Here is a 12661-nt window from a genome sequence, read left to right on the forward strand (position 1 = left end):
TATATAAATGTATGTATGTGTGTGTGTGTATATATATATATATATATATATATATAGTTTATTGTTTGTATATAAAAATTGCTAACTAAAAAATATTTATATTTTATCAATTTTATTTCTTTTATTGTTTATCTCAATATAAATGTAATAATAATAATTTCTCTAAATTTAATTATTTTTGCTCTTTATTGAATAAGGATAATTTTGAGTTTCTGTAATATATGTGAGGATATATACAAAATTGTATTAAATATAAAACTATTGTCAAAATTAAATTTTAAAAAACTATTCCTTTCTCACTTTTCATTAGGCAAATGGCCACAGAAATTATTCTCCCTAATGTCCAAATAAACTAAAAACGAGAGATTTCGTAAGTGTGGAGGGATGATGCCTTCCAAACCCATCACTGAAAGATTCAAGTTTGTGACTGTTATGGTATGAGCATCACAACATATGCCAATTCGACTGCATACTGAGTAAGACATGGACCAATTATTCAAGAGATTCATGAGCCTTCGAAGTGAGAAATAAAGCAAATTAGGTGGTGGTGGGTCAATTGACTACGTTTCGTGATCTACAAGCGATTGCAACAGTCGGTTCATTAAGTGAAATTAATGACTCGTCCACTTTAGTAATATACCGTCCTCTTTAGGATGGTGCTGGGTCAATTTTATCTCATTTTCGTTGATTACGAGTTGTGATCGATGACATCACGAAAGTAGTCAATTTACAGCTCATTCACTATATATAGTCTATGGGTGGATGGATCTAACGTAAATTAAGGGCTGATGACCCTCGACTTCTAACGACAACCAACGAAGACGACCTTGACTTACATGTAAACACACAATTCGCTCTCATACATTATGTTTTAAAATTTCTCCATTTTCCGGGGCCCCGCTGTCGACCGTACACAGTTTAATTTGTATATACAAGACCTCATTGCTTCTAACAAGCATAGAGCCATAGACCATATTAATTCCAATTACTTAAATCTTCATTTTTATCATGATTTTGGATCTCGAGCAATGTGGATATATCCAACCAGATCCACCTCACTGGCATCCCAATAGATTTTAAATTGAGTAATGAGTATCAATAAACGTGTAATTGTAAATCTACAACGTTTAATTTTAATTTGAGGATTCAAATGAATTATTCCAGCAGTACCTCGTTAAATTAATATTCCATAAATTTTTAACTTTAATTAAATAACAAATTTTGTCCGTCCCAACTTAAGATTAACGTGGTAATTAATAATTTGATAAATTATTAGATAATAATTTTTTAAAAATCTTATTTTTTTTATTGGATCCAACTGATATATAAATTAATAATTAATTAATTTTAAAACTAAATTCATGTTATGTCAATCAAATGTTATTGCAAAGAAGACTAGTAGTGACGCTTTGAAAGGTAGAGCTGGCAAAATTTGACACGACTTGATTACCCGACACGAACACGACATAAATAAATGGGTATGGGTCGTCAAATTTAACACGATTATTAAATGGGTCGGGTCCGGGTCAACACGATTTTTTTCCGTGTCGGGTTAGGATTAAAATTCTTGACCCATTTACCCGATCAATGACCCGATTATATTTTCTATTTTAAAATAATTTACATATTCTTATAATTACAACTCAAATATTAGAGATGATTTTCTTTTTTTTTAATTCTTTAAAAGGGTGAATATAAACACAGTGTTTTATTTATAAAATTTTACATACATTTAGAGTTTCAATAGTGTAAATGTGTAAAAATTGATAGACATGTATATTTTATAATATTGATATATAATATTATATATATATATATATATATATATATATATATATATATATATAATTAAAACCTCAATAGTGTAAATGTGTAATATATTGGTAGATATGTATATTTTATAATATCGATAAATTATGTATGTATGTATGTATGTATGATAGTGTGTAAATATTTGATGTAACTTTTGTTCAATATATAGATATTAAACGGGTTATTAGGTAACCTGATTATTTTCCGTGTCGGGTTTGGGTCTTAATATTTTGACACGATTATTAAATGGGTCGGGTTTGGGTCGACTTAAATTTGATACGACACGAAGCTGACACGACACGAACACGACCCGATGACCCGTTTTGCCAGCTCTATTGAGGTACACCAAAGCCTTTTTCACCATTTCAACGTCATGACATGATGTAAGTTTCTTTTGTGGAATTTGTGAATTGGTGCTGCAGAAGTTAATGATACATGTAACCAGCCAACCCTTGTCAAGTCCGCTTGACTCTTAAATTTTTGTCACTTTCACTCCGTTCAAAGGCATGTGAAAGCTAATTTTTAATGAATTTTGAATTGAGTGTTGGATATTTTGGGCTTATCAAAACTAGATTATATATATTTTTAATGAATTTTAGATTCAGTGTTAGATATTTTGGGTCTTATCTTTAAGTAATCTTTTACACGCATACATTTATATCATTGTATGGTTATAGATTCAATTACTTTTATGACGCATTTACTAAACTCGAATTGAAATAAGTAAGAATGAGAATGTGCTGCAATGAGAATGGAGAACCGAAATTAGAATAAGTTATTTACTTGTAATATAGGAATCAGAATGATCTGAATTGCCATTAATGTGTTTACTTTTTCTTAGAATTAGAATTGAAATAAGTTAGATTGTAATAAATTACTAAAAACTATTTAATGAACTATTGTAATAATTATTATTTTGTATTTTAATTATTGTGATTATTTATTAAAAATTATTATTATTATATTGTTAATAGGATATTAATATATTAATAAATTATAATAATATATTAAAAAATACACTTGTATTTACAAGAAATGACGGATACAATTTTAAAATCGTCTTCCTCCCTAAAAGTCTGATTGCCACAGCCCTAAAAATTAATAAGATTGGGGAATTATGTGTTTTTTAAAAAATATTAAAGGGTGTTCATTTCCTTAAACGGTGGGGGCTAAAAGTCCTTTTCCCAAAAGAGTACTGTGCCAGTGTTGGTGGCTAGAAGGAAAAATCGTTACATTGCTCCAGAAGTGCTTGATAGAAATTTCGGTGAGGCGTCACATAATTTAAAGGCTATGTTTTTTTTTTTTTTATAATCCACCAAGAAGGTGGGGTTAGGCCGGACTCCTACGTATAAATAAATCAATCAATGAAAGAACATAAGGAGGGGGACATAAACCAAACCTCCCAGGAAAAGTAAATAATTTAGTAATCAAATAAAATCAATACAAATCAAGGTGATTAATGCCGAATGTATGGAATTCCAAGAGTATCCAAATGAAGAATGCCTGATAAACCGCTTGGAAGATCACTAGCATTGAAAAATCGTTGACAAGTCTGATGGGTACAAGCCTAATTGGCCATAAAGTCAACAGCAGATGTAGCTTCTCGAAAAACATGCCTGATACTAATGGATGACCTAGAAGCCAATGTCCAAACACACCCAAGGATGTAAGTAAAATCCCATCGCACGAAACTACTTGAAATGGCCTAAGAAACTACAGTGGCTGAATCAGATTCTACCTCAAGATCAGAAAAACCAAGCTGAGTAGCAAGATCTAAACCTTCTAACACAACCATTAATTCAACAAAAAGAATAGATTGGTGTCCCAAAAAGGAACCAAAAGCAGCTAATATCATGCCTTGATGATCTCGCAAAACACCACCAGTAGCAGCCATGCCTGAGTTTCCCCTAGAACAACCATCCACACTCAACTTCACCACCCTCGGTGGCGGTTTCATGTTGGAGCACAAATCTCAACCACACACGCAAAGTGATAAATAATAAAAAACTTATTATAACTTTGATCGTATGGTTATGAAGGGATGCTCTACCTTAGAGAAACTCCAACATAGCCAAACCTTAATTTAAATTACTGGAATTAGCTATGCACACACACAAGCAGTTCGAGCAGGATAATGAATTTAAATTACTCGGAATTGTAAGCAGAGATGAAAGAGAAATTACAAAGAAGATGATTATTTTTCGCTTGTGGTGTATATAGAATCGTCTATCGGAAATAGAGGGAGAGAAATGTTACTGCACAGAAGCAGACTAGCAGTGACGCCTTGAATAAGTCCGCCAAAGCCTCTTGCATCTTCTCCTCCAACACCGCCAATAGAGTCCGTTTGACTCATAAATTTTTGTCGCTTTCATTCTTTTCAAAAGCACGTGAAAACTAGCTTATAGGATTTTGGATGGACAATCACTCTTTTCAAAAGCATGTTAAAGCTAATCTTCAATGAATTTTAGGGCTTATTTTTAAGTAATCTTTTAGCATGCATGCATTTATGCAATCATGTGATTATATATTCAATTACTTTTAAAGTAGAAAAAATTACTTCTCTTAAAAGCAACAGCGGGGCACGTATTGCAATTTGTAGTAGTTAATTCTTGGATGAAATTTACTAAAGTATAGTCTTGTAAAAGAATTAGTTTTCTTAAATTGTAATCTCGTTTATGATTGGGAGATTTTGATCAAAATTAATATGATAAATTCGTTGCAAGTGTTGTTCTTGAAGTCTCATCTTCCGTGATGTTTGTAAAATCAAGGTTTTACCATCTCTGATTAAATATTTAGTCTTGATTTCGGCCACGTAATCTGGACTTGACGAAAGATTATGATCTTATGTGATTTTATGAATGTGGTCTTACCTCTTATAAGTCAGCAATGAATTAATTAAAGCTTGCTGACAAATTATAAGCTCAAAAACCGCTGCTGCTTCATTAATCATATTACCCAAATTCATTGCAGAACTCATCATAAGTTTTCCGAGAATTTTAAGCTTTATTTTGGCTTCATTCATGTACTCCCTTTGTAGATCCCAAAGACATGTTTAACTTTAGTTTAGGGTAACAAAGCTACAGCTTTTTCTGCTGTGTGCAACAAGCGAAGAAAGTGAAATTGTAAAGAATACGATCGATTACTGATACGAAAACATAAAGATTGATAATTTTTAGAGAAATAAAGCTCCTAAATAATTAGAATATTATTCATAAGTCTTAATAAATAAAACTAGAATTTTGGTTCTTTTTACACCAACCCTAAATATCTTGAATTTATTAAAATAGGAAAACGAGAAATATTTTTTTGTAGTAAAATTCTCTAGTCTAAATAAGCAAAATTTTAATGTCTGAAGAAAAAAGAAGTAAAAATTCTGAAAGCAATTAAAAAAAAAAAGCAAAATAACTTAAAATTGCAAAATAATCAAGAAAGAAACGGAACTTTTGGCTCAAATACAGGGTAGAACAACTTAAACAATTTTTATATTTTAGTTTATCTTATCGCAAGTTTTGAAAAGATGTATTATAAGTTCTAAACAAACAGCTATCCCTACAAAGTACCATGGTCATTCAATGTAACTACCCTACATCAATTATTGTTGGTTTGTGGTGTATCCAGACCTTTCCATCGGATGGGCTGTCCACGAATACAGTGATAGAAATGTTATTGCAAAGAAAAATACTAGCAGTGACGTTTTGAAAATTCCACCAAAGTCTTTTGCATCTTCTCCTCCAGGACCGCCAATAGAGTATAGAGTACGTTTGACTCATAAATTTTTGTCACTTTCACTCTTTTCAAAAGGACGGGAAAGCTTATCGAACGGACCACCAATCTTTAATGAATTTTGGATTCAGTGTTGATATTTTGGGCTTATCAAAGCTAGAGTCCGTTCGACCCATAAATTTTTGTCACTTTCACTCTTTTCAAAAGCATGTTAAAGCAGACCTTCAGTGAATTTTTTATTCGCGTACCTTTAAGTAATCTGTGCATTTATATAATTATGCGGTTATAGATTCAATTACTACTTCTCTTGAAAGTGAAAGCAGGGCAGATATTGTAACGCAGCTGCTATTGGTAGCAATTAATTCTTGGATGAAATTTACTAAAGTATAGCCTTGTTAAAGAACTAGTTTTCTTAAATTGTAAATGGTCCCCTTTATGATGGGGAAATTTTGATCAAATCTGAAAGAAAGCTTGAAAAATATATTGAAACTATAATGAAATTTTATGTTTGATTTATATTACAAATGTGGGTCCAGCTATGTTACCTAGAGTTGGCAAAACGGGTCATCGGGTCGTGTTCGTATCGTGTCAAATTTAGGTCGATCCAAACCCGACCCATTTAATAATCGTGTCAAAATATTAAGACCCAAACCCGACACGGAAAATAATCGGGTTACCCAATAACCCGTTTAATATCTATATATTGAACAAAAGTTACATCAAATATTTACACACTATCATACATACGTATGTACATACACATATACATACATACATACATACATACATACATAATTTATCGATATTATAAAATATACATATCTACCAATATATTACACATTTACACTATTGAGGTTTTAATTATATATATATATATATATATATAATATTATATATCAATATTATAAAATATACATGTCTATCAATTTTTACACATTTACACTATTGAAACTCTAAATGTATGTAAAATTTTATAAATAAAACACTGTGTTTATATTCACCCTTTTAAAGAATAAAAAAAAGAAAATCATCTCTAATATTTGAGTTGTAATTATAAGAATATGTAAGTTATTTTAAAATAGAAAATATAATCGGGTCATTGATCGGGTAAATGGGTTAAGAATTTTAACCCTAACCCGACACAGAAAAAAATTGTGTTGACCCGGACCCGACCCATTTAATAATTGTGTTAAATTTGACGACCCATACCCATTTATTTATGTCGTGTTCGTGTCGGGTAATCGGGTCGTGTTAAATTTTGCCAGCTCTAATTGCACACTTAACTAAATTAACTAAATTGACTTTTGTTATTCCACCCCAACATTTAAATAGTCATTAGCACACATTTAAAGTATTTCATTAACTTAGTTAAAGAAGGGTAAAAAAAAAAAAATCTAAACAATTACTCTATTTGAAAATAATTTAAATATTTCTTTATTAGTTTTTTGTAACTAAAAAGAAGAGTAATAATTTTATTTTATTATTTTGTTTCTATATTGTAAATAATTTTAATTATCTTTTAATATTAATCATTTTAGGAAAAGTAAATAAAAAATAAGATTTTTTTATGTAAAACACATTAATTAGTTTTTCATATTATAAAATGCATAGTGATTTATAATAAAAATTAAATATGCATGTTTACCCTTACAATATATATTTATAGCCTCCTGATTACATTCTTGTCGGATTAATGGTTAAGTGCTAGAAAACAGAACCATGGCCATGACCAATTTTTTTTTTTTTAGTTTGGTAGTGAAATTGATTTTTTTCCTTCAATTCGAACAATTTATGCATTCTCTTCTCTACATATCTTGCAATAAAAAAAGAAAAAAACTTACATTGTCTAAATTGACAAGTCTATGATGTCGGAGTATTGTATTCATGTCGGCATCTTTGAAGTGCTTCTGAAATAGATTGTGGCTTCCAAAAACATCAATATAATTGAAAATTTTTAGGTGCAGGACTAATGTGTGAAAATATAGAAGTCTTTAGCTTTTTTGTTCTTTAAACAAATAAATGGACTCCATTACAATTAACCTTGAAAAAGACAAAAAAAAAAAGGGGTACTAAACCCATGTGGCAACGTAGTTTTGGCCTTGAAGATAATATAGAAGAAGATCAGAGTTTATATAAATTGAGATTCTTTTTGGCACTTAGATTTTTATTTAAAAAATATTGTTTGTGTTATTATTAAGAGGAAAAATATAAATAAATGAATCTAAGTCTTATAATATTATAGTTGCTATGTGTCATAATCATATTAAAAGGTTTGAAAAAATTAGATTAGGTGAGGATTCAATTCCTCCTTGAAGACCGCTAATAGAATTGGTTTCACTCATAAATTTTTGTCACTTTCACTCTTTTCAAAGGTGCGTGAAAACTAGGTTATAGAATTTTGGATGGACGATCACTCTTTATCAAAGGACTACCAGTCTTTAATGAATTTTGGATTCAGTGTTGATATTTTGGGCTCATCAAAGCTAGACTATAGATTTTTTTTTTTTTAAGAATTTTGAATTCAATGTTGATATCTTGAGCTTATCTTTAACTAATTTTTTACCACCCGTGCATTTATGTTATTGTACGGTTATAGATTCAGTTATTTTTAAAGTAGAAAAATTACTTCTCTTAAAAGTGAAAGCAGGGAATGCAGACGCTATTTGTTGTAGTTAATTCTTGGATGAATGTTAGAGTATAATTTATACACTAGTTTTGCATTGTTTATTTCTCTTAATATCGATATTTTGCATTTAATAATAGTGATTTACTTGTATTTTACTTTTGTAGGTGTAATTCTATTGATTGGTGATAAAATTGAGCTACAAGATGATATTTTAGGGTGATTGTTTTCTTAGAGAAAGTATGAGCCTCAGAAGAACTTTGTTGATAAGGCGTGAGCGCGTGCTGTCAACTACGGACCTGCAGTTTTTAGTTTAACGTGTTTTGTATTTTTGGTTATTTTTGTAATTACGAATTTAATATTTCAAATATTAGTATTTTATTTTAAATAGAATTCTAGAGGAGAAGAGAGAGAGAGTATTTAAGGGAGGAATCTATATTGAAAAAGGGGGGACTGGAGAAAAAGAAAGAAACCCTAGATCTAAACTTTTCTCTTCTCTCTATGAAGAACTAAACCTATTTTTCTGGTTGAAGGTTAATGAAGCTTTGATTCATCACTACTGTGAGATCTTTCTTATGCTTTAATTGTTTTATTGCTTTTTGGGTATTTGTTTATTCTCTGAATTATTTTCATGATTATGTTTGTTAATTAGGTAATTGGCCACTATTTAATTATCAACTTAATCTATTGTCAATTAAAGGATTCATCGTATGAAGATTTTAATGTTTGTGACAAATAACATAGCAGAGAGTTGTGTTGTGAGAATAAACAATCTAATTTAAATGAACTATCGTATGTGTTTGTTGATTAGGATTTGGGTCTCTCTGGTTTTTCAGGCTGTCAATTGATTAAATCTTATGATCGTATCTAGGGTTGTCTATTGATTAGGGAAATAACCAACGGTTATACCTTGGTTATCGACTAGTTAAGGAGAGATTGGCTATTAGAGGGTCTCAGTAGCTATAACCGATCTATTCATAAGTAATAATAATTTATATTTGAATCAATGATCAGTAGTCGAATCAAGCTGAGTTAATTCCTTCAACCATAGCTTTCTCCAATTTGAATTACAACTTTAATTTGCATTCTTGTTATTTTAATTTAATTTTTATTACTGTCAACAAAACCCCCATTTTATGTTTTACGTTTTAAAAGGATTTAAATAATTACCGATCTCTGTGGACACGATCCTGCTCAATCACTATACACAATTTGTTTAGAGTAGGTATTTATTTTCGTTGGCTTCGACAACCATCAATGAAATTTGGGTCTTGCTATAATACATGCATGTATCACATACATGCGAGGAATAAAAAAATTAAAAAAAACATTGCCAAACATTTGAAAAAAAAAACTGGAGCAACCGGTAAAGAGCAACAGGTTGTGCCTTAAACAATTAAAAAATTATGAAACAATATAATAAATAAATATAATAAACAAAATAATAATAAAATAATAATAATTTAATAATAAAGGCTAGATAACTATAAAAAAATAGTTTCAAATTTAATGGTATCAGTATCAAGTTAACGATAGGTGTTTCGTGTTTATTGGTCTACTAATTGCATGATTTTCAAGGTTGCAAGTGAATGATCCCAAGTTCCATGTTCATTGCCCTCAGTTTCAAGTTCTTTTAGTTTCAAGTTTAATGGTCCCAGTATCAAGTTAACGATAGGTGTTTCATATTTATTGGTTCATTAATTGCATGATTTTCAGGATTACAAGTTAATTATTCCAAGTTTCATGTTCATTGCTCTTAGTTTCAAGTTCCTTTGGTTTCAAGTTTAATGATCTCAGTATCAAGTCAAAAGTAAGTGTTTCGTTTTTATTAGTCCATTATTTGGAAGATTTTTAGGGTTGCAAGTTAATGATCTATGGTTTCAAGTTAATGATCCTATATTTCATATTCAATGCCTTAAGTTTCAAGTTACTCTTGTTTCAAGTTTAATGGTCCTAATTTCAAAATTAATGATAGGTGTTTCATATTTATTGGTTATAGAAGATTTTCAGAATTACAAGTTAATGATCCTATGTTTCATGTTCATTGCCCTATGTTTCAAGTTACTTTGATTTCAAGATTAATGGTAGGTATTTCATATTTATTAGTCCATCATTTGGAAGATTTTCAAGGTTGCAAGTTAATGATTTCTAGTTTCAAGTTAATGATGGTATATTTCATGTTCGTTTTCATAAGTTTCAAGTTACTTTAGTTCAAATTTAATGGTTTCAATTTCAAAATTAATGGTGGGTGTTTCATATTTATTGGTCCATTATTTGGAAGATTTTCAAAGTTGTAAGTTAATGATCTTTGGTTTCAAGTTAATGATCTTATGTTTCATGTTCATTACCCTAAGTTTCAAGTTACATTGGTTTCAAATTTAATGGTCTTGGTTTTAAGATTAATGATAGGTGTTTATATATTTGTTGGTCTATTATTTGCAAAAATTTTAGGGTTGTAAGTTAATGATCCTATTTTTCATTCTCATTGCCCTACGTTTCAAGTTACTTTGATTTTATATTTAATGGTCCAAATTTTAAGATTAATGATATGTGTTTCATATTTATTGGTCTACGATTTGTATATTTTTAGGATTGCAAGTTAATGATTCTAAGTTTCATGTTTATTGCGCTAAGTTCCATGTTATTTTGGTTTTAGCTTAATGTCTTAATCTCAAGATTAATGGTATGCATTTCATATTTATTGGTTTATGAAATGACATGCATTCTATCATGAAATTTATGATAGTTTTTTCAAATCACATATTTGTCACACCACAATTTCGTGATTACTTGAATTTCTTGCAGGCTTTTAAATTTTTCATGGGAAATTTAAAATTTTCAGTGAATTTAAATTTAGTTTTGATAGGAAAATTGAATTGGAATATGAGACATTTTATGACTGATACTTACTATCACAAATTTTGATTTTTTTAAATTTAAATAATTTTATTTCCTATTTTTGACATTTAAATCATAAAACCACTATGAAAGAAAATAAACCTGTATATTCAATTAAATCAGAAAATAGATAACTTAATATCAATTAAAATCCAAAGTACAGCCAAATATCGAGCAATCAAGTTACGTTAGTTTCATGTTTAATAGTCCCAACGTCAAGATTAATGGTTGCATTTCCAAATAATTAGGAACAACTCAAGTGTGCAATAAGAGATTTCATGTTCAATGACTAACATGGTCTTTAATGTAAGTAATTTAAGATTATCATTAGTTTCATTTTTAATGTTCAGATTTCATATTCATCGGAATGTTATTATAGAGATGATTTAAATATAAATATAGCAACAAATATTGTAATTGGTACAATATCAGAATGAATTACATAGGTAAGGCATGTGTATATGATGACCAATCGAAGGAAGAACAAGGACTCTGTATGACTGTATGGTAGAGTTAAAAGAGAAAATATGACATACTCTAATACGCTCGTTAGTGACTTATATTAGTCTTTCACCTAATGCTGTAATATGTTCAATAGAGACTTGGTGTTTGTTTTATAATGTACTTATCATTTAAGTTTAATATTATGTATTAAAATTATTTATGTGTAGTTTGAAATTCTAGCTAAGCAACCCAAGAGCGGAGTGAATTGAGTATGCAAAAAATTGGATAATAATATCACAAAACAATTCTAGCAAATAGTTTAAAGAATTCAATAACAATAAATACAACAATGAATAAACTTGCAAAGATAAAGAGAAAGAGAATAAATATAAGATTTTTATGTGGTTCGGCAAACCTCGCCCACGTCCATGCCTTCAAGTAAATTGAGGTTGAGGATTTCACTATCCAAACCTCACAATCTAAGGTTTCAAGATATTTATAATTGACTTCCAAAATGTCAAAAAATCTTTACAAGTTCAGATGAACATTTACCTCTTTTCTCAAGTTATCGTTATGACTAAATTTGAAAATATTGCACAAATGGATCGCTGCTTGGAAATTTTCAAATATTGTATTTCAATCCTACATACTCACCCAATCATAGTCAGTTTACCGCTTGAAGTTAATGGTTCACCGTTTGAATTCCAAAAACCTAATTTAGCCAAAAACATTATGAAACTCGATCAGGCCTATTTACAATTTACAAAGTGTAATTTTTCTACTTTGCGTCATTAATAAACGTAAACTTTTGAGAATGTCAAAAGGGTGGTTTAGATTTATCATTGCTTGTTAAAAGCATCGATTTTCAATCAAATAGGTATCAATCTTCCACCATTGATAATTTAATTACATTTAAGGATAAAATAATCACCTTTTGCTAAAAATCTCTAACATTGTTGCAAAGGAAAAAAAAATGAAAATTGATATGATTTGTAAATTTCAAGTAGACTGTTAAATTCAATTCTTGTAGGCTTTTTGAGATTGCAGAAAACAGCAGGTTGACAATTCATAATTTTCCAATAGAATTTATTTTTTTTCCAACTTTGACAAATGTTATTTTTTTATCAACTAATGAGAAACAAGAAATGAAATGCTTCATAT

The sequence above is a fragment of the Citrus clementina genome, unplaced genomic scaffold, assembly GCF_000493195.1.
Source record: "Citrus clementina cultivar Clemenules unplaced genomic scaffold, Citrus_clementina_v1.0 scaffold_3, whole genome shotgun sequence".
NCBI lineage: Eukaryota > Viridiplantae > Streptophyta > Magnoliopsida > Sapindales > Rutaceae > Citrus > Citrus x clementina.